This window comes from Vicugna pacos, chromosome 1, assembly GCF_048564905.1.
Source record: "Vicugna pacos chromosome 1, VicPac4, whole genome shotgun sequence".
Classification (NCBI taxonomy): Eukaryota; Metazoa; Chordata; class Mammalia; order Artiodactyla; family Camelidae; genus Vicugna; species Vicugna pacos.
Window position 1 is genome coordinate 51,665,300 of NC_132987.1, and position 23,264 is coordinate 51,688,563.

The 23,264-nt window shown below is 36.8% G+C and overlaps 1 pseudogene; it reads left to right on the plus strand.

The window, feature by feature from the left end:
- The first annotated feature begins 14,770 nt into the window (after window positions 1-14,770).
- LOC102533158 (DNA polymerase eta pseudogene) overlaps window positions 14,771-23,264 on the plus strand; it is a 30,152-nt pseudogene continuing 21,658 nt past the window's right edge.

Consider the following 23,264-nt stretch of genomic DNA (forward strand, 5'->3'; position numbering starts at 1 on the left):
TCTCTTATTTCCTTTCTTTCTTTTCTTCTTATTTCCTCATTCCCCTTTTCTCTACTCTCTCTTGCCAGTGCCTCAGCTCTGTGAGTGGTGCCCAAAGGCCCTCCAGCAATACTCAGAGAAAAAGATGTTTCAGATCCTTGATCTCCATGACCAGCCAGAGAAGAAATACCAGAGAGAATGCCATCTAGGAAATACTATCTCATGTAGAAAGACATCAGGAGAATCCAATCAATGCAGTGTAGCTAAAGGTACCCTATTGCCTAAAAATGCTGAGTTTCTTTTCTGCAGGTAATATCAAGCCCCACAAATTTAACATTCTTTCATTCATTTGTTTATTCCTCTAGAAAATGTATTAAAGATATGTAATATGCTAGATCATCTGCCAAAATTGAAGGTATGAAATGTTTATTACTTATTTCTCTTTATGTCAACTTCCTCTACAAATATTTGTTGAATAAATAGCAAGTGAATGATGAACAACCTAAAGTTTCCAGTTTTGAAGACATTGAAAAGAAAAAGATAAAATTTGTATTCATGAATGTAGGTCATGTGCACATAGTACAGCTTCTTTTTCAATTAAAATGAGTCAACATCCTCTATATGTCAGGTTCAAACTGGACACTAAGATACAAATATGAAAAGACAAGGCATGGTCCCTGCTCATCATTCATCCATTCAATCAATAAACATTTTCAAATACTTGCTTTATTCCAGGATTGGGTTAGTGGTTGCAGACACAACCCTGGTCAAAGTAGACATGGACCCTGGTATCATAAAACTTATTTCCTAGTATATTAAATATAAAAGAAAACAAACATAACCCCCCCAAAATTAAATAATTACAAATTATGAGGAGAGCCATAAATGAGACAACAATGGACTGATATGGACAGGACATCTACTTTAGATAATCTAGTGGGAGATAGAAAAGTAATCTGATAATTATAATTCAATATTTGCTTATCTGCCTATCAAGCTATAGGTCTGTTATTCCTTTCTTCATTCTGAAAAAAGTTTTAAAGAAGCAATAAAATAGTCTAAGAACATCTTACCAAAGTGGTTGTAGCCGGAACATACCTCAACATAATAAAAGTTATTTATGACAAACCCACAGTCAATATAATACTCAATGGTGAAAAGCTTAAAATCTTCCTGCTAAAATTTGGACCAAGACAAAGATGCCCACTCTCACCACTTCTATTCAACATAGTATTGGAGATCCTAGTCATAGCAATCAGACAAGAAAAAGAAATAAAAGGGATCCAAATTGGAAGAGAAGAGGTAAAATTGTCACTATATGCAGATGACCTGACACTATATATAGAAAACTCCAAAGGCTCCACACGAAAACTACTAGAGCTGATAAAAGAATTCGGCAAGGTAATAGAATACCAGATTAACATTCAGAAATCATTTATATTTCTTTACACTATGAAAATGAAATATAAGAAAAAGAAAGTTTAAAAATCCCTTTTAAAATTTCATCCAAAAAAAGTAATTAGAAAAAACCCTGACAAAGGAGGCAAAAGACTTACATGTGGAGAACTACAAAACACTGATTAAGGAAACTGAAGATCATTCAAAGAAATGGAAAGATAGCCCATGCTCTTGTTTTGGAAGAATGAAAGCTATGGCCATTTTAACAAAGCAATCTACAGGTTTAACACAATTCTTACCAAATTACCCAGGATTTTTTCACAGAACTAGAACAAATACTCCTAAATTTATACAAAAGCCCCAGAATTGCCAGAGTAATACTGTAGAAAAAAAAACAAAGCTTTAGGAACAAACTTCTCAGACCTCAGACAATACTACAGAGCTATAGTAATCAAAACAGTGTGGTATTGGCTCAAAAAACAGACATATGGATCAACGGAAGAGAATGGAGAGCCCAGAAATAAACCCACAAACTTTTGGTCAATTCATCTTTGACAAAGGAGGCAAGAACATAACAATGGAGTCAAGACAGTCTCTTCAGCAAATGGTGTTGGGAAAACTGGGCAGCTGCATGTAAATCAATGAAGTTAGAATACTCCCTTACACCATACACAAAAATAAACTCAAAATGGCTTAAAGACTTAAACATAAGACAAGACACTATAAATCTCCTAGAAGAAACCATAGGCAAAATATTCTGTGACATAAATCTTAGCAAAGTTCTCCTAGGTCAGTTGACCCAGGCAATAGAAATATAAGTAAAAATAAACAAATAGGACCTAATTAAACTTATAAGCTTTTGCACAGCAACAGAAACCATAAACAAAACAAAAAGACAACCTACAGAATGGGAGAAAATACTTGCAGATGATGTGACTGACAAGGGTGTAATTTCCAGAATATACAAACAGTTCATACTTAATAACTTAATAACAAAAAAAAATCAAACAACCTAATCCAAAAATGGGCAGAAGACCTAAGCAAGCAATTCTCCAATGAAGACATACAAATGGCCAATAGGCACATGAAAAAATACTCAATATTATTAAAGAAATGCAAATCAAAACTACAGTGAGGCATCCCCTCACACCATTCAGACTGGCTATCATTAAAAAGTTCACAAACGATAAATGCTAGAGAGGCTGTGGAGAAAAGGGACCCTTCCTACACTGTTGGTGGAAATGTAGTTTGGTGCAGCCATTATGGAAAATGGTATGGAGATTCCTTAAAAAACTAAACATAGACTTACCATATGATCCAGCAATCCCAATTCTGGGCATATATCCAGAGGGAACTTTAATTCTAAAAGACACATGCTCCCCAATGTTCATAGCAGCAGTATATACAATAGCCAAGACATGGAAACAACCTAAATGTCCACCTACAGATGACTAGATAAAGAAGTTGTGGTATATTAATACAACAGAATACTACTCAGCCATAAAAAGAATAAAATAACGCCATTTGCAGCAACATAGATGAACCTGGAGAATGTCATTCTAAGTGAAGTAAGCCAGAAAGAGAAAGAAAAATACCATATGATATCACTTATATGTGGAATCAAGGGGAAGAAAAACAAGACAAACGAACTTATTTACAAAACAGAAACAGACTCACAGACATAGAAAACAAACTTATGATTACTAGGGGGAAAAGGGAGTGGGAAGGGATAAATTGGGAGATGGAGATTCGCAGATACTAACTACTATATATAAAATAGATAAACAATGTTTCTACTGTATAGCACAGGGAATTATATCCAATATCTTGTAACAACCTTTAATGAAAAAGAATATATGCATGTTCATGTATGACTGAAACTTTACACTATACATCAGAAACTGATACAACACTGTAAACTGATTATATTTCAATTTTAAAAATGGAAAAAAATATACATATACTAAGAATAGTAAAGGGGCACATAGTACAATGTGGACACAGCTGAATGATCAACCCAAACTGTGTGGAATCCCAATATTAACACAGAAGTACAGGAAGGCAAGTAATACAGTTAATAGAAAAACCAAAAAAAAAACCATAGGAAGGAGCAAGTAATGGGAGTGCGGTTAGTGGGAAGTCACCTACTTCCAACCCAGGCCAGTGGGGAGTCGCAGCAGCTCTTACTTGGTAATATAGTCAAAATGTCGCTGTGGCACCCTGACCTTGGATCTGCCTGTGTGGTTTCTCAGTGCTATCTTAATGACCCTGGAAACTCCCAGGGTCTGATCCCTGAGTCTACTGCTTGCCCTGCTGCTGAAAGCACCCTGACATATCATCAAAGGACCCAAGTTCACCATCCATTTCTTCCACTCATTAGCTGTGTAAGCTGGAGCAGGTCACTTTCTAGCTCTAGTCTCAACTTCCTGTGCTGTACAATGGGCACATTTGTCAGACCACAACTATAGACAGCAAAATCCACTTTAACTTGTTAAAACAAAAAGGAGTTTACTACTGAGTATGCATAGTTTTCTAAATCATTGGAAGGGCTAGATGACCAGGCTCCAGGTTGAGTTTCTAGGTTCAGCTCCCAGCCCCTAGAACCATTTAACCTCTGGCATTTTGCTTGCTAGCAATATACATGCCTCATAACTAATCTTTCTCCCTCTATTTAACCCTGTGACTAGTTCAAGTCTTATGCTAGTAAAAGTGATAAAACAAAAATTGCATCAAAAATCACAGCTGCAAGGGCATGTGGAAAATTATTTTTTTAGTCGTACAGCCTCTGTACGTGAGGAAGGCACACCAGAAGGGGTTGGAACACGTGGAGCAGGCTGATCCACACAATTTGCCACAAGAGACAACAATGCATCCCTCACAAGGTTCTCACAGGGACTGGCGTTGATTAAGAGATTTCCACTTAGTAAACGCTGGCTTTCCCTGGCCAGCATTCCTTGTGCCCTAACACTGGGTACCAAAGACACAGAATCTAGCGCAGGAGTCCAGCCTTACAACCCCAGATACCTTCCAATGCCCTGTGGCTGGAAGTCACTTCAGCAAACCACCCCTCCTGTCTGATGGACCTTGCTGGCTTAACTTAACTTGAGGGATGCAGCTAAAGCATCTCTTGGAAGGAAATATAGCTTTAAATGTTTACAGTAGGAAAAAAGGCTAGAGTTAAGGAGTTAAACATACAACATGAAAGTAGAAAATATTTAGAATCAAACAATGTCAAAGTGAGGTCATTGAAAAAACGAGCAAAATTTAGTTTTCTAGTAATGTTAATCAAGGAAGGGAAAGGAATAAGTAAACAATATTAATGAAGAGGCCATAACTACAGATGCTATATAAATGTAAAAGCTAATAAATTGATAGTATGAATAATTCTATGCTAATACATTTTAAAACATAAGTGAAGTAAATAAATTCTACAAATAAGCAATTAAACGAAAGTGAATGGAGAATTTTTTTAATTTAAGTAAAAGAAAATCTGAATAGGTCTATAAAAGTATAAAAGTATGTTTTACCTTAAAAATGCAAGGTTGGTTTAATATTAGAAAATATTCATAACAGATAAAAGTTAAGTATCCACCTTAATAAATAAGAGAAATAATCTCTACAGATATAGAAAATTCATCTGAACAGATGTAGAAAAAAACATTTGAAATAAAAACCCTTAGCAAACTGGAATAAAAGGACTTTTTTTAATAGAGGGTAACCATAAGTGCCTGTAAATGTCATACTTAATGGTGAAATGTTAAAAATATTCCTTTGAAATACATTCACACGTCTATTACAGCTCTTACGAATTGCAATGATCTTCTGACATGTTTGTCTCCTCTCCTCCAGCTCTCCCTACCCTCTCCCCAGTGCTCAGTATAGTTTCTAGTACACAGCAGGCATGCCATTCATGTTTGCCGAGTGAATAAAGCAGAGTCCCTTAGTGCTAAAACGCAAGTTGCATAAAGGTCACCAGGTAAGTTCTGATTCCCCAGCTGTATCCATTTAGCACTCAAGGACTCTGAATGGAATTTGAGTACTACAAATGTGTTGCCCTATGATATTTAAGACATTCCAGATGGCTCTTGTACCTTCTCAACTCTACTGTGTAAACATCATATCCCCAACTTGTTCTCATATACTTAGCCTTTCTGAAAATCAGTTCTTTCCCTCATAAATGGGAATAATAATAATAGTACGTTTGTCTTAGAGTTGTTGTGAGAACTGAATGAATGTTCATGAAAGTTAGCTCAGTGCTTGTCATCTAGTAAGTATACAGTAAATGCTGACTATAGTTATAATTATTAATAACATTAGGGCTATTTCAGATTTCTATGGTATCTAGTATAATGCTTTGCAACTTCTCAAAAAATATTTGCTAATGAATGATTAGTCTGTGATGCTGAAATATATTGGTGGTCTTTATGCAATTTGCATTCACTCATTCATTCACTTTTTCATTCAACTAAAATGAATTGTAGGCCTGCTGCATGTCAAATGGCATACTAAGCATTGGGAATACAAAGATGATTAATGATTATGATTCTAGCCTTTGAGGGACTCACAGCATATCTGAAATCACTAGACAGCATAAATTTATTTTAATTTGAAAAATCTGCATTGGCAGCTCTCCATTTTTATGCCTACCTCTCATAAGCAAGGTACATTGACCACTGTCAAGATGGAGTCACTCTGGAGAAAAATCAAGCTATATCAGAATTTACATCCTCTCACAAAGGCTTGAGCCCAGGATGAAGGTGAACTCACTTGGCCCTAATGTTTGGTCTTAAGGGCATCCCAGAGAATCAAGGATATGGCAGTCAAACAGAGTCGTGAACTGAAGCATGGCTCAGAAAATTATTGGCAACTGAAGGTCCCATCTCAAGGCTGGGCCGTGACCATGAGGGATAGTATGTAAGGTCCCAATCGGAAGTCACCAGCAGAAGACAAGTCTTGTGCATCAAGGTCCCCACCAACACATGGGAAATTGAATTTGGGAGAAGAGACAATACGAGGAAGGTAATAAAGTGTAAGGTCCTTCATTAGGAAAGGGAGATATCAGGGATGGGAAAAGTGATCTAAGTCTCAAATCCCAGAAGAAAAAGTTTCACATATTACTAAGTTACCAGACAGAGGAAACTGGTATAATAATGTCACATGGTTTTATATTGATTAAAATAAAAATATTAATGCCCTACAGGATATAGTAGATTTTTGTCATATTTTCTAGTTGTTCAGCACTTTTTGAGAGCCCTTGAAATACTTGGAAAACATTTTCCTTTATGAGTTTCAGTTTCTCAAGGCAGAAACTAGAAAACAAATCTCCTCAACAACTCAGCTGCTAAGATTGTATGCATGAGACCTCGGATCCACCAATCAAACGCAGCCACGAGAGACTTGTTTTCAAAAGAAAACAATGTGAAGAAGGCGGCCTGTGAAAGTCACCTTCTAGAGAACATGTGGCAAATGTATCCAAGTCTTGGAGGGCAGGAAAGGGGAAGGTCCTAGTGTCTAGCCTCTTACGTCATTGGTGATAGCTGCCCTTCGCTCAGCTATGAAGTCTGAGGCATGCCTGCCAGCAGTGGTACTTTTGCCGGTGAAGGGCCTTCTAGCATAATTGTCCATTGTTCCTAGTTGTGTAGCATTCAAGCCAGAGTCTCTGGGACACCAGGAAGTGGGGGAGCTTTTCTGTTTAAACCAGCTTTACTGGATTCTCACAACCAACAATCCTGAGAGATATAATGGATCAGACCAATATCTGAGAAAGACTCACACTCGAGGAGGGCCAGAGTGTGCTATGATTTGGGACTGACACAGACACCCAGGACCACCCTGGGTCACTACACGCCAGCTGTCACTGACGGTGAAAGAGGCGGGGCAAGCAGCTGCTCTATCAGCTGTGCCTGATCTCTGAACGCTGTTTCCGCAGAACATGGCTTAACTCAGGGTTCTGCAAATCGTATATTGTTTTCTCTCTCAAGAAATCTCAGGAATCAGAGCTGGCCTGCAGACTGCCAGGCAGAAGACCCAGGAAGGGAGAAGAAAAAGAGAAGCTGGGGAATGAGACCAAGTGTAACTGCCTCCACCCTATCTTCAGAGCCACCTCTATTTCCCTCTTTCTGAATTCAGTGTTCGGATTCAAAGAGTTTTCTCTGCAACCAGGTATTTCTGAGAGGAACTGACAACACAAAGCAAAAGGGAAAAGGGAAGCACAAATTTTCTCATTTATTACCAGGAACTGCCCTTACTGCTTTTAGAGAAAGTGTTTCGCTTTCTGCTTATTCCTGTGGCTGCTATGCACTCTCAAGATCTATCTGTTATAAGAAACATTATTTCATTTCTTCATCTTGATATCAAAGGCCTAACTGCTCACATACCTGTGATAGGATGGCTAAAGACTCCTCTCCTTGGAGTAATCCCTGAGCTAAGCACTGGGTATAGAGATGAAAAAGGCCTAACTTTTGCCCTCAAGGAGTTGCGCTGAATGAGAGACACAGATGTATCACAGCAGAAAAAGTATAATAGATGCATAGACAAAGTGGTATGGAAGCCATGCTTTCCTTTGCCACAGGTAAGAAGAAGGAAGCAAGCCTTTTGAAGGCTTTACAGAAAGAAGTGACATGTGGCCTTTATGCATGAGTAGAACTTTGATGAAAAGATGAATACATTCCAGGAAGAAGCAGCAACACAAACTCAGGCATGGAAGTAGAGAATTCCAAGTTGTGTTCAGGAAACACTGAATACTCACTGAAGTAGAGCATAACGTGCGTGTGAAAGAGGAACGGGGTAGTGGGGAGGACAGACTGTTCTCTGGGCTTTTTTCTCAGTTAGAAGGAGCCAGATATTGTACTTGTTGATTGAATGACTATGGCATAGTTCACTAAAAAGCTGAAATAGAGTAAAAACAAAACAAAAATCTAGCAACTTCAATATTTCATCTGTTGAACTCTTCAAAAACCTCTGACAAAATTCCTAATATTGCTTGGTAAAATATGATTTTTAAATGGGGAAGGGATTCTTTGATAAGATGCAATAAAACTATTTTAATTCAGTTAAAAATCAGCATAATGATGACAGTGAGTAACTCACTGGAGACTGAAGTGCTACTCAACTATGAAGAGAAGAAGGCTGTAAAAGAGAAACATTCAAACTTGGAATGCTGAGTTTATGCTCTGGACCCTGAAATGCCTAAATTTTCAGGATACTCCAATTTCCTCTTGACTGGTTCACACACTTCTAGTTCCTTCTCTATCTCACCCTAAGCCCTCTTTGCCTCCCAGAAAGTGGGAAATGCCCCTCTTAAAGAGATCAAATGAAACAGAGGGAGAAACTATCTATTTCAGTCTGAATTCCCCGTCAGCTCAGAAAGGAGGCAGCATTGACCTAACTTAGCACCATATACCTTACCTTTCAGCTGGTACCTTTGTGTACCTGTGGCTGATGCCAGCAACTCAGCCTCACATCTCCCACTCAGCTCTCCCAGGCTTCTTAGAACTCAGATTCCCAAGACAAAGCACAATTGAGGTCCAGTTAGTGCTCAAGTTTACTGAGAATTAAGCCATAGGCAGATACCATCAAAACACATTTCACTTGTGACCTTTCACAGCCAACGAATTGGAAGGATTTTCCTTTGCAGGGATTGAATTTAAAACGACTTCCCAGGAGTGAAAGGTCAGCCCATGGAATCATGATATCCAGTTAAACACAGCTAAATAGAACATTTTAGCATGACAATAAATGGAGTTATATTTAGCTGATTTGGGATACTATCTGGCCAAGGGAAAAGAAGGAGTACAGAGATTCTTCATATCCCACCCCCTTCCCCAGATGGAAAAAGTAATGGAGTAGTGCAGACAAGCACAAAGGTGAGGAATTTTACTAAATCTGTACAGCGAGACCATTTTTGCTTTCCCAACATTTACCATGTTCTGAGTAGGACGTGTTGGTTGAATTGCATAAAGGCTATATTGTCCTCTTGACACACACATGAAATTCCTATTAGCATGACTGGAGCAAGATGGGCTCCAAAGGGAGAACATACCCTCAAATAACTTTCTAGGCAGCTTTGATTTCTAGATACGTATGAGGTGAAAGCACATTAGCCAAACTGGCTTTGATAACAAATGCATTCTTTTTTAACAAGGAAAGACTGAAGGGAAAAAAATAGTTGGCACTCATCTGCCCTTAACTTGAAATGCCCATGCTATTTTGAAATAGCCTCATATTTTGCTGCTGTTAACTAACAGATGGTTTTGTTAGCTGATGACTATTTCTCTAAATAACTCCCGACAATAAAAGGCTGTGACACATGAGAGCAAAATGGGGACCATAAGTGGTAGCCTTTTACTTCCAGAATCTTACCTTGTCGTCCATCCTGAAATTTGATGTGTGTAATTGCAGCCACTGGGAAGGGGTGGAGTGCTATAGCATCACAGATCTGCCAATAGTTAGAAGAGATTATAGGTGTATGTTGTTTTCTTAGAAGGGAAAAGAAGTATATTTAATTGAAACCAGTTAGAAATCAGGATCCCTGTGAGTTTAGAGCGAGAATGTTTTTCAATGAAATACTGTTTCATTCTGGCTATGAGAGACCCATTCTGTTTCTCTCCCAGGCTAACTGTGCTATTTGATAGGGAACCCACAGTTTGTTCTTGTTCTCCAAGACCCTATCTAGTACTCAATGAACTGGTACTCTGGGTAAATATAATAGTGATTTAGCAAAAACCATCGGCCACAGTCTTGCAGATTCCATCTAACACTGTTTCATTTATGGTGACTGATCTCTCTGCTTATAAGGTCTTTTTCTTTTTCTTTTCTTTTTTAACTGAAATATAGTCAGTTTACAATGTTGTGTCAATTTCTGGCATACAGCATGAAGTTTCAGTCATACATATACATATATACATTTGTTTCTACATTCTTTTTCATTATAGGTTACTACAGGATTTTGAATATAGTTCCCTGTCCTATACAGTAGAAATTTGTTGTTTATCTATTTTATATATAGTAGTATCTGCAAATCTTGGTCTCCCAACTTATCCCTTCCCACCCCCTGCCCCCTCCAGTAATCATACGTTTGTTTCCTTTTTTTTAATTGAAGTACAGTCAGTTACACCATATCAATTTCTGGTGTACAGCACAATGTCCCATCATGCATATACATAACATATATTCATTTTCATATTCTTCTTCATTAAAGATTATTACAAGATATTGAATGTAGTTCCCTGTGCTATACAGATGAAATTTATTTTTTTAATCTATTTTTATATACAGGGGTTAATATTTGCAAATCTCAAACTCCCAAATTTATCCCTTCCCACTCTCTTTCCCTTGGTAACCACCATAAGATTATTCACTATGTCTGCAAGTCTGTTTCTGTTTTGCAGATAAGTTCATTAGTGCTCTCCTTTTTTCTTTTTTTTTAGATTCCACATATGAGTGATATCATATGGTATTTTTCTTTCTCTTTCTGGCCTACTTCACTTAGAATGACAATCTCTAGGTCCTTCCATGTTGCTGCAAATGGCATTATTTTATTCTTTTTTATGGCTGAGTACTATTCCATTGTATAAACATACCAAACCTTCTTTATCCAGTCATCTGTCAATGGACATTTAGGTTGTTTCCATGTCTTGGCTATTGCATATAGTGCTGCTATGAACATTGAGGTGCATGTATCTTTTCAAATTAGAGTTCCCTCCTGATATATGCCCAGGAGTGGGATGGTTGGATCTCATGGTAAGTCTATGTCTAGTTTTTTAAGGAATCTCCATACTGTTTTCCATAATGGCTGCACCACACTACATTTCCACCAACAGTGTAGAAGGGTTCCCTTTCTCCATACCCTTTCCAGCAGTTATCTTTTGTGGACTTTTGAATGATGGCCATTCAGACTGGTGTGAGGTGATGCCTCCTTGTAGTTTTGATTTGCATTTCTCTAATAATTAGTGATATTGAGCATTTTTTTCATGTGCCTATTGGCCATTTGTATGTCTTCACTGGAAAATTCGTTGTTTAGGTTTTCTGCCCATTTTTGGTTGTTTGGTTTTTTGTTATTAAATCGTATGAGCTGTTTATATATTCTGGAGATTAAGCCCTTGTCAGTTGCATTGCTTGCAAATATATAAGGTCTTTTTCATATGATGCTGCCTTCTTTCATTTTATCTTTTTAAAAATATCACCTGATCTTTTTTACTTATATTCTGCCTTTGGACAGTCCAAAATGGGCATGACTCAACCTGCTTGGGCATAAAATTGGCCATTTTCCAATCTCTAGCTGAGGAAAAGGTATGACTAAAAGGCACTACTAAACTCACAGAACTGTTACTCAGGCCTCAAGCCCTTGGCTCCTAAAGGTCTACATTCACCCAGCCACTTTGAGTCTACCCTCAACCCGGGAAGATCTTTAGACCAGATAAACAAGAATATAGCTTTTGTATACTTCAAAAAAACTAAATCAAAAACAAAACAAAGCATGTCCTACATAGAACATGGTAAATGTTAGGAAAGTAACCATCTTACCTTTCCAACTTTTTCTTGCTCTTTTTCCTAATATATTGCTGACCTCTTATTGTTCCCTTAATACCTTCACCTAGCATTTACAGTGTGGCATACTGATTTGTTGTGCCCAGAATCCAAAGATAGCTCCATTCCTGCTTATTGTTTTAATCTCTCACCCTTGGTCAAAAAGTTCCATAATGATTTTAGCCTACTACTAAACGGAACCAATCCAATCTATATTCTTTCCCTATAGATGATCTCTCATCCAAGTCTGTGACTACTCATTACCACCCAGTCCCACTCTGCTCTTTATCTGTCCAGGACCATAAATCATTCCAAAAAGTCCATGTCTCCAAGAGGCCTCAATAAGCATAGATTAACTGAGACATTTCCTTTTAGGTACAGCTAGAATCATTGAGATGATGAGATAATGGTGAACTAAAGTATAGCAGTGACAATAAAAAGGAAAAATATAGTCATATTCAAAATATATTTTTGACGAGATTTAATAACTGATTGACATAAGGGAATAAAAAGAGGAAAAGATCAAGGGTGATATTTCAGATTTCTGACTTGGAAAAGCTGTTGGATGCCAGACATGATGAAAGAATAGGGGGAAAGAGTTGGAGATTTGAAAATCATTGAAACAAGGGCAACATAGGCACATGTATTGTGTTTATCCCATTATTTATGAAGGTTCTTATGTGAAATATACAGAACTAGGATATCTTTCATTTGAATAAATTGTCAAAAAGTAGAATAAGGAAAACTTCATCAAATCACAGAAATTTGAATCCCAGTTCCCTTGTCTATAAATGATGATGATAGTACCCAAGATATTGGCGAAAACAGAACACACTTTTTATAAACCATCCAATACAGTGTCTGGCATAATATACTCAATAAATGGTAGCTGCTATTATACCTATGATTTGTAGTGACTTACTATACATGATCTGAAGACCGAGTTGGCAATTTTCAAAAATTGAATCAACAATGAAGTGTTGAAGAATGCAGAGGGCACCCAACCTAGACTGTAATCTCATAGAGTCACTGGTATTATTTATTGTTTACCCAGCACTTCAGCCAGCAAAATTCAAGGTCGGTCATTATCATTTACTGCACATAAGAAATAAGAAAAGCACTTCATAGATGGGGAAAACACAGCATCCCTGATGGCAGGAGTTACAGTTTGACTCAAATAAGTTTGAACATTTGATGGCCTAAAGTCACAATCTATGAACAAATCTCCATACTAAGATATCAAAGAGAACAACCCAAAGATACCTTTGACCTTCTTCCTTATGAAGACAGAAGCTGAGTAACTGTGTTGTAAACACAGGATATACAACCTGAGACAACCTTGGGACCAGGGTGGTATAAAGTTATATAGGTCTTTCTCTTAAAGAAAGTCTTATGTTCTTGATTTCTGAAAATGACAAGTTATGAGTAATCTTTTTCACATAAAAATAAACAAGTCTGAAAATGGTTGTACCTACAAACACGTAAAACAAATAGAAAAACCAATCTGTTTCGTAAATAAAAAGGACTCACGTTTTTCCCAGACCCCTTGTCACTGACTGAAACCTTCTCTAAATAAACTGATCAAGTCATCATGCAAATAATTTTCTGAAAAAAAAAAATTCTGAGGCATCCAACATAGTTACACTAGAAGCTACTGGCAGCCCACATATCCACCCACAAAGATGACTGCATCAGTGATTATTTGGTTGTAGGTGACTGAAACCGACTCTGGTTAACTTAAGCAAAATAGCAATAATAATCTTTAAAAAATTAAATAAACTACAGACTCTAATGAAAAAGTGAACAATCAGGCCTTGGGAAGAACAGGATCAAGATGCTCCAAGAAATTAGGAAAGAGGTATTAAAAGACTCTCTTCACGGCTTGGCCATTGGAAGGACCCACTTCAGTGCTTTGTGTCAATGTACACTCACTGAAGACTTAAACTCCTGGGAGGGTAGGATTAGTCTTACCTCAGACATGTGTCCAAGAAGTGTGAGGACAATGCACATGTCTCTCCCACCAGAACAATATGGAAGGAGGGAAGCGAAGTCCCCAGAAGCAAAACCGGAGTGTTAGTAACAAAGAAAGGGGAAGGGTTGCTGGGCGAATCACAGATTCCAAGGTAGCCCATCTCAGAGAATATTGGTTCTGAACAGAAACAAGCACTGATTTATGAAACCCATTTGTACAATTCGGTTCATACTGCCAATGCAGCATGAAAACTTATATTATTAAAATTTTTTAATTTAGAAAAAAACCTGATGTAAGCTCATACGCTCAAAAAAATATATATTTCCCAGACCTGCCACTAAAAGCATTCTACCCACAACAGCAGAAATCATCACCCGTGTCCACAACTTGCCATCATGAGCCCTCATAAAGCACAGATTACCGTTCCAAATTACACTCAAAGGAACCAGGACTCCTTGCAAGGTACCAGAAGTCATGTCTTAGGACAGAAAAAACTTAGGATGGTGATGGTAGTAACCTCCTATGGTTATAGAAAATCAGTTTTTTCCCACGATGGCAGGACGTGCTGAAAAGACAACAGATCCCGCTGAGATAGATGCTACTCACCAAGCCGTGATGATTCAAACATCCGAAGCAAAATATATAAAATAACAATTTTGGTTAATTAGAAAGGCTGAGTCTGTAGAAGGTGGAACTCTTCACAGCCGGGAAACAGAAGTTAGAAGACGTGCGAGGAGACGTAAGGGCCGCGGTGCGTAGGCGCGTCAGCGGACGTCGGCGTCGAGCGCGGGCGCACGCGACCCCTCATCCCTGTCAGGAGGGCGGTCCACGCGGCTCGCGGGCCGTTTCCCTGGCAAGAGTCTTCTGCGGCCTTTCGTCCTTTTCTCCGTCATTATGGGGAATAAATCTCTCTCAAAAGTGACTCTCCAGCTCCCGGAAAGGGGACAGATATTCAAGACCCTTTCATCTTCCCTCTGGTGGACACCAAGCCCGGTATCGGCAGCACCCAAGGGCTGCAGTTTGCCCGGGTGTTTGCCACATTGAAACGAACAGGACCCGGTAGTTGCTCTAGTGGACTTGGGCTGTTTTTTGGTTCACCTGGAGCCGCGGCAAAATCCTCATTTGAGAAATAAGCCTTGTGCAGTTGACAGGACAGACCATGAAAGGCTATGGAATCGTTGCAGTAAGGTACGAAGCTCGTACATTTGGGATCATTAGAAATATGTGGGCAGATGATGCTAAGAAGTTATGTTCAGATCTTCTACTGGCACAAGTCCGTGAGTCCCATGGGAAAGCTAACCTCCCCAAGTACCGGGCAACCAGCGTGGAAGTAATGGAGGGAAAAGCTCGTTTTGCTGTGATTGAATGTGCCAGCGTTGATGAGGCTTGTGTAGACCTGACCAGTGCTGTACAGGAGAGACTACGAAAGCTCCAAGGTCAGCCTATCTCAGCCGACTTGTTGCCAAGCACCTACGTTGAAGGGTTCCCCCGGGCCCTACAACGGCAGAAGGGACTGTGCAGAAAGATACTTCCGTAACATCATCTTGCTTCTGCTTCTTCCTTTTGGATCGTGCTTTGCTTGCTCATGCTGATCCTACTTAAACTACAACCTGAATGAATCACGAGGACTCACGTGGAAGGATATACAAATTCTCTCATTTTTGCAGGTATGTGGATGTTGAGAAGCTGTGAAAGCTGTGTAAAATCAAGTTTCTCTTTAGCCGTAGCTTGGCCAGTTAAAAGTTATCAGTAGAGGGCTGATTGAGCACCTCTATCAACTTTTTTTGTAGATTAATTTATATTATTGTAACTTGGATTTTTCATGAGGGTGAGGTTTTTTTAAGGGGACTTCGAGAACAGGGAGTTGAGTCACTCAAAATTTCTAATCAGTTCATAGCATGATGTCATCAGTGGGCTGCTCAAGGCCTCTCTCATTTTATTTTACTCATTTTACTTCTTTTCTACTGTATAGTAATCCCACTACCCCCTTCCTATCCCACACACCCTCTGGCACTCACTGATGTATTTGGTATAATTTCTTAAATATGTGTATGTCTTTATAAATTGTAGAGTGTTGATTTGTACATGTGCTTTAAAAATTTGTTTTATTTTTGTATTTGCTATTATTTCCTTTATTTTTATTTATTTATTTATTGAAGTGCAGTTGATTTACAATGTTCTGTTGGTTTCAGATGTACAACATAATGATTCAATGCTTTTATAGATTATACTCCATTTAAAGATGCTATAAAATAGTAGCTATATTTCTCTGTGCTGTGCATTTATGTCCTTGTTGCATATTTATTTTGTGAGTAGTGGTTTGTATATTTTAATTTCTTACCCCTATCTTGTCCCTCCCACTGGTAACCACTGGTTTGCACTCTCTGTGAGTCTATTTCAGTTTTGTTTTATTTATTCATTTGTTTTTGGATACCACATATAGGTGATAGTATATGACATTTGTCCTTCTGGCTGACTTTTATCTGTATGCTTTTTAAATTTGTACTTTTTAATTACAAGATAGTATTGTGTTATTGGAGATCTCATTCTTGTTTTTTTACTTTTTTTATTGAAGTATAGTCAGTTTACAATGTTGTGTCAATTTCTGGTGTACAGCACTATGCTTCAGTCATACATGAACATACATATATTTGTTTTCATATTCTCTTTCACCATAAGCTACTACAAGATATTGAATATAGTTCCCTGTGCTATACAGTATAAACTTGTTATCTATTTTATGTATACCAGTCAGTATCTGAAAATCTCAAGCTCCCGATTTATCCCTTTCTACTCCCTCCCCCCAACCCTGGTAACCATAAGTTTGTTTTCTATATACATGAGCCTGTTTCTGTTTTATAAATAAGTTCATTTGTCTTTTTTTTTTTTTAGATTCCACATATGAGTGATATCATACGCTATTTTTCTTTCTCTTTCTGGTTTACTTTACTTAGAATGACATTCTCCAGGTCCATCCACATTGCTGCAAATGGCATTATTTTATTATTTTTTATGGCCGAGTAGTATTCCATTGTATAAATATACCACAACTTCTTCATCCAGTCGTCTGTCGATGGATATTTAGGTTGTTTCTGTGTCCTGGCTATTGCAAATAGTGCTGCTATGAACACTGGGGTGCAAGTGTCTTTTTAAATTAAGGTTCCCTCTGGATATATGCCTAGGAGTGGGGCTGCTGGATCATATGATGTCTATTTTTATTCTTTTGAGGTCATTCTTGTTCTTAATTGTCATTCATTGGTGATTTTATAGATCTATCCATGTACCTATATTTATGTGTAATTGATTGCTTTTAATTACATAATCCATGGTATGAACCTACTGTGTATATAGACCATTCTTCCAGTGATGAACTCACTGGTTGATTCTAACTTCCTGCTGTTTATATGATGAATGTTCTCATTAATCCTTTTTTGGACCTTTGCAAGGGTTTCTCTGGGAAATATTTTCAGGAGTGGAGTGCTAGATCATACTATATGCACATACACTTAGTTTCACTAAATACTGCCAAATTGCTCCCCAGAATCATTATAACAATTTACCCTACCCATGACAGTTCACAAGAATTCCTGTTTCCTCCATATCCTCACCAGCAATTGGTACTATCTAATGTTTAAAAATATTTGCCAATGTAATAGCTATAAAGGGATATTTTGTGTTTTGGGTTTGTTTTAACTTATAGTTCTCTATTTACTAATTGAGGTTGAGCTTCTGTTCATATATTTGTTAGCAAGTTGAGTTTCTACTTTTGTGAATTTCTTATTTATAATCTTCACCCAATTTTCCATTGGATTTCCTATCTTTTTTCCCCAAGAGTACCTTGTATATCCTAGTTTATAAGCCTCTTTTCTACTTTTCAAGTATCTTTTCCCAAGTCTGTCATCCATTAACTTTATTTATGCTGTACTTTGTTATACAAACTCTTCTAGTCAGTTTTTCACCTTACGGTTTATGCATTTTGAATCTAAAGACATTTTTCCTAAAGACATTTTTCTGCATGTTGTTCTATTTGCCTTATAGCTTATTTTTAGGTATTTCAAGTATAAAGAGTTTGCCTTTTTATTTGATTTAAGGTAGGGAGCCACCTTAATTATTATACTTACAGTGAATCAGTTTTCCCAACAATTATATATTAAACAATCCATTCTTTATCAACTTCTCATATATAAGTGGGTCTTTTTCTTTAGTATCCCATTAGTCTGTCTGCTTCTGCTCCAGAAACACTGTTTTTATTACTGTTTGTGGTATGTCATAATACTTGATAAGGACTCCCTCTGCTTTTGTTTTTCAAAATTGTCTTAGGTATTCATGTACCTTTATTTTTCAGTATGTGTTCTAGGATGCATTAGTTGAATTCCTCAAAAAAATGCTGGTGGAATGACATTGCATTTACATATTTAGGGAGGATAGTCATCTTAATGTTAAGTTATCCCATCCATAAACATATTTCACCAATTTTTTAGGTCTTCATTTATGTCCCTTTTAGTGATTTTTAAGTTAAAAACTATTTCTGCCTCTTTGGAGATCTGGAATCCAGTATGTTTTGCTTTTTCTTTCTCATCTAAATTTTTAATTGATATAATATACATAAAGTGTACAGATTGTAAGTGTACACCTTGACAAATTTTCACAAAGTAGACCCACTTGTTTAAGCAGCATGCAGATCAAAAAACATCAGAACTCTAGAAGCCACCCTTACCTATCCTCCCAGTCATTGTGTATCCCTCTCCCCCGTCTCCTATATAACTACTGTCCTGATTTCTATTTAGCTTATTTTTGAACTTTATAAAACTGAAATCATGCAATAAATATTAGAGTCTGGCTTTATTCACTCAGCATTATCTTTGTGAGATTCATCCATTCTGTTGTATACAGTTGAGTTTACCTTGTTGCTATGTAGTATTCCATTGTATAAATATACCACAATTTACTTATTCTACTGTTGATGGGTATTTGGGTTATTTCCAGTTTGGGACTGCTAAGAAAAGTGCTGTAATGAATATTCCTATAAATATCTTCTGGTGAACAAATATGTGCATTTCTGTTGGGTAGAAGACTAGAAGTGCTGAGCTTTGGGGGTTTTTTTGCCTGTTTCAGCTTTGGTTCACCTATAGTCAGTTTTAGTAGATACTACCAAAAGTTTTCCAAAATGGTTGTACTGGTTGATCATTCCACTAGCAGCACATAAGAGTTCTAGTCATTCTACTTCTTTGTCAAACTTGCTTTTTTCTCTTTTGCGTTTTAGCCATATTGATGGGTCTTCAGTGGTATCATACTGTGGTTTTAGTTTTCATGTCCCTGGTATTTATGAAATTAAATACCTTTTTGTAAGTTTGATGACCATTCTTCTTTCATGAAGTGCCTGTGTAAGTACTTGCCCATTTTGGGGAGGTTGAATTGTCTTGTCTCATTCATCTATAAGACTTATTTATATATTCTGGATATAAGTCATTATCAGATACATGTACTACAATATCTTCAGGTTTGTGGCTTATTTTTCACTCTCTCAATAGTGGTTTTTGATGCATAGAGGTTTTTAATTTTAATTTTGTACAATTTATTTGTTTTTCCTTTGTGGATAGTATTTTAATGTCCTATTTAAGAAATTTTTAGCTACCTTAAGATCATGAAGAAATTCTCCAATTATTTTAGAAGCTTTATTGTTTTTTCTTTTACATTTATATTTAAATTGTGTGTATCTGTAGAGTGTAACATATGTATCAAGTTTCCTTTTTTATTATATGAGTATCCAATTATAATACCTTTCTTAAAGCTTTACTTTTTTCTATAAAGATCTTGTGCATTCATTATATTAGCTCATAGGTGCTTTAGTTTTTTATTGCTATTGTGATTTTGCATTTTTATTATATTTTCCACTTTGTTGTTGTGGTGTAGGGGAATGATAAGTGATTTTTTTTTTGTAAGCTCATCCTTATTTACCTTATCTACCTGACAAAAATTTGAGATATAATCTACATGAAAGTGCTTCAATAAATAAAATGTACTTGATGTTTAAAAATATTTTCTTAGATTAGATTATAAAATTAGGGCAATAAAAACTTGATTTTATGGTAATATTAGATTATGATAGTTCTAGATATCAGATATAAGAGAATCTGGGTCTTTTTCAAATCAAATATTATGAAAATGGAATTCAGCAGGATCTCCCAGAGCAAAGAATTCTGCATCTAGAGGCTTTTAAGCAGGGTATCTTTACCTTTTTGTAGACATTTTCTAGTACTTTTGATAATGGCTATATCAAAATAGTGTGTCTATCCTCCCTTTTCATTTGTAATATGTACTTTTAGAACTATTACTTTGTAACATTCTTATTTAGAAGAGCTCTTTCAGTAAAAATCTTTGAATGTTGGACATTAACTGAAAGGGTACAAATCTATAGCAAGTTAACTTCTTGGGGGAACTTGTAATGGCAATCTGTTTTTACTTGTAGGAGCAATACAGATTTGTCAAGAAAAAGCACCAAGAGAATATAGCTTATTTCTAATTAGAGTGGTGAATTTTCCATGGGTTCAAATGTTTTAAAGTAAGAAAAAAATAAAAATAAAAGGTGTACAAAAGTAATTCTAATACAAAAATGGTATTTTTATTTATGTTAGTAAGTAGTGAAATATTGATATAAGTGGGCATTTTTTCTTACTTCTACAATTGTATGTGTATTTTTAATGTACTTGTTTCTATCTGTGTGAACAGAAAAGAGTGAACACAAGAAACTTGAATAAGTCATCCAGATCCATAAAAGGTAATTACAGTACCAACAACAAGGAGTGAAAAACACCAGTGGCCACAGATAATAACAAACTAGAAAAAGCATGTATCAGCTGATCAGGCCTTATGACCATACACAACAAAAATTTTTTTAAGTGGTGGACGATGTGTTACATAATGAATAATTAGACCAAAATCCCAACAAAGAGAATTAATTGAGCAAACTTGATGCCTTGATGTCTGGTAGAGAAAACCTCTAAGTAACTTTACTAACTAAAATTAAATACTGATTTGATATATAATTTGGTTCCAGTAATACTAAAACTAGATCAATATATCAAAGTGGTGAGACAATAGCCAATTTGGGATCCAAATTTGACAATAAGAAACATAGTATTGAATTTTTTTTCTACATGCAAAATTCCCTGGGATATGAAATAAACCAACCCCTCCAATAAAAAGCCAACCACATATTTTGACAGCCCAGATTTCCTCCTTCTTTCCACTGCTGTGTGCTGATAATTTATCAGCCTTCCTTAATCCTGTCCAAGTTGAGAGTATGTGCTTTGCCTTCATTGAGGTTAAAGTACAGTCTCCAAATCTACTACCATCTATAGGTTTTCTTTCATCAGAAACATAGATTATTAATTATTCTGATGGAAGGGGGGAAGAAAGAAGAAAATGAAAAGAAGGAAGGAAGGAAAAAGGAAAGGAAGAAAGAGGGAAAGAGAGCTAGAAAGAAAGGAAGGAAAGAAGGAAGGAAGGGAAGAAGGGAGGGAGGGAAAGGCCAAGGACATAAAGAAATCTTTTGAGACATCAAGTTGCTAAGAATTGAGAAATAATCATGAGCTACACAACCTTATGAGATAAAAGATAAGTAAAAAAACAATAATTATTTAATTAATTTCCTTATAAACGTAGATTCTATTCAAAACATACATCTTGTCTGCCTTACTCATTCCTATATCGCTGGTATCTAGGACACTCACTATATGTGCTTGGCATATAGTCAATGCTCAAAAATATTTGTAAAATAAATTGAATAGATGAATGAATTCATGAGTGTGGGTACTCGGATCCAATTTTGTCATGATAGTTGCTCAACATGATAGTCTGAAGCTGTGTCAGTTCAGATACTCCTGGCAAAGGCAAATGCAAAGATAGATTGCAAGAAATGTATTAGAGGAAACAAATTGCTGTGAATAGTAGGAAGGAAAAGCCTTTGTATCACAATGCTGATTACACTTGTGAAAGAAGAGAGGAAAGGAAGGAGGATTGGGTCGGATGAGCCTCTGACTGCAGTGTAGCTCAAGAAAGTTCCAGTCAGGCCAATGGGGAACCCCAGCGCAAAGTTTAGAGGAGTCCCGTATGGGTCAGAAATGACCTGGTTTTGTAGTACTTGGCTCACAGAACACCTCCTATGCTGTTACTGGCTGTGAGCAGCCCTAAAAGAGCATGAACTTGGAGTTGAAAACTGTGGTGGATCCCGAAGTTGCAACATCTGAAGGCTGTCTGCTAATTACACTCTCAAGCAGTTTCTTTCTTGATGGAGGAGTGAGTGGCACACCTCCACGGCCATAGAAACTGAAAAGCTCCCTGTTTCTAATGATGAGTAGATCAGTTCCAGTATCAACACTAAATTTTGTCTCTCCATTTCTGCCATGAACTCTATGAACTATTTTCTCCTTGAATACAGGAGATTATTCCTTTCTTCCTATTCAAATGTGGGCATGGATTTGAAACCTTTCACTTATGTGAATGTTTCATTCACCAAGAGAGTTGACAGATGTCAACTTTTTGAATTACACATAGAAAGGGCAACTCTATTGCCAGTCATCAAAGACTACAAAGTCATTCCATTATTTTTCATTTATCTTCTGCTTGAGTGGTAAACTTTCAGTATATGTCCATGTCTAGCCGGTACACCAAAAGGGGCGTCCCTTTGTTTCCATACCTAATCTGGGACACTTCTTTCCTCTATTAGTCTAAAATAAGGGATAAAACACATATGCAAATATATATGATACATATTTTATATACACATAGTTTAAAATATGCAAAATATATAATAGTCAAATAACACTATGATGTAGATAGTGAGAAGTGCTAATGGAAGTACAAATATATGCAATGGAAGTTCAGAGAAAAGAAAGATTAATTTAAACTGAGAGAGCTGGAGGAGAGTTTCATGGAGAAGATGTCATTTAATTTAAGTCTTTAAAGATGAGTAAGATTTGTACATGTGGAAGATGAGGTAAATGACATTGACTGATGGAATCATATGCCCAAGAGCATAGCCAGGAAAGCACAACCATGTAAAAAACAAAAACTCAGAGCTTATAGTTCTCAGGGCAGCAGGAGCAATTTAACTGACAAATTTCAGGTAGCTTTTGGTTCCTAAGTTTGAAATCTAAAGCACTGTTGGCCTGCCAGTCACTAGAAGATGTACTACTATTGTTGTCTGTCTGTAAGTTTGACATCAGAAAAATTTACTTAAGCATAGATCTGACTGTTGACTTCTGGCCATGAGGACCATCCTGCCTTGAGGGCACATTTTATTAGTACATACAACATATGCTGAAAGACTGAACTGAAGATACCCGTAAATTGTAACTATCACATGACAGAGTGTTTCAAAATAAGT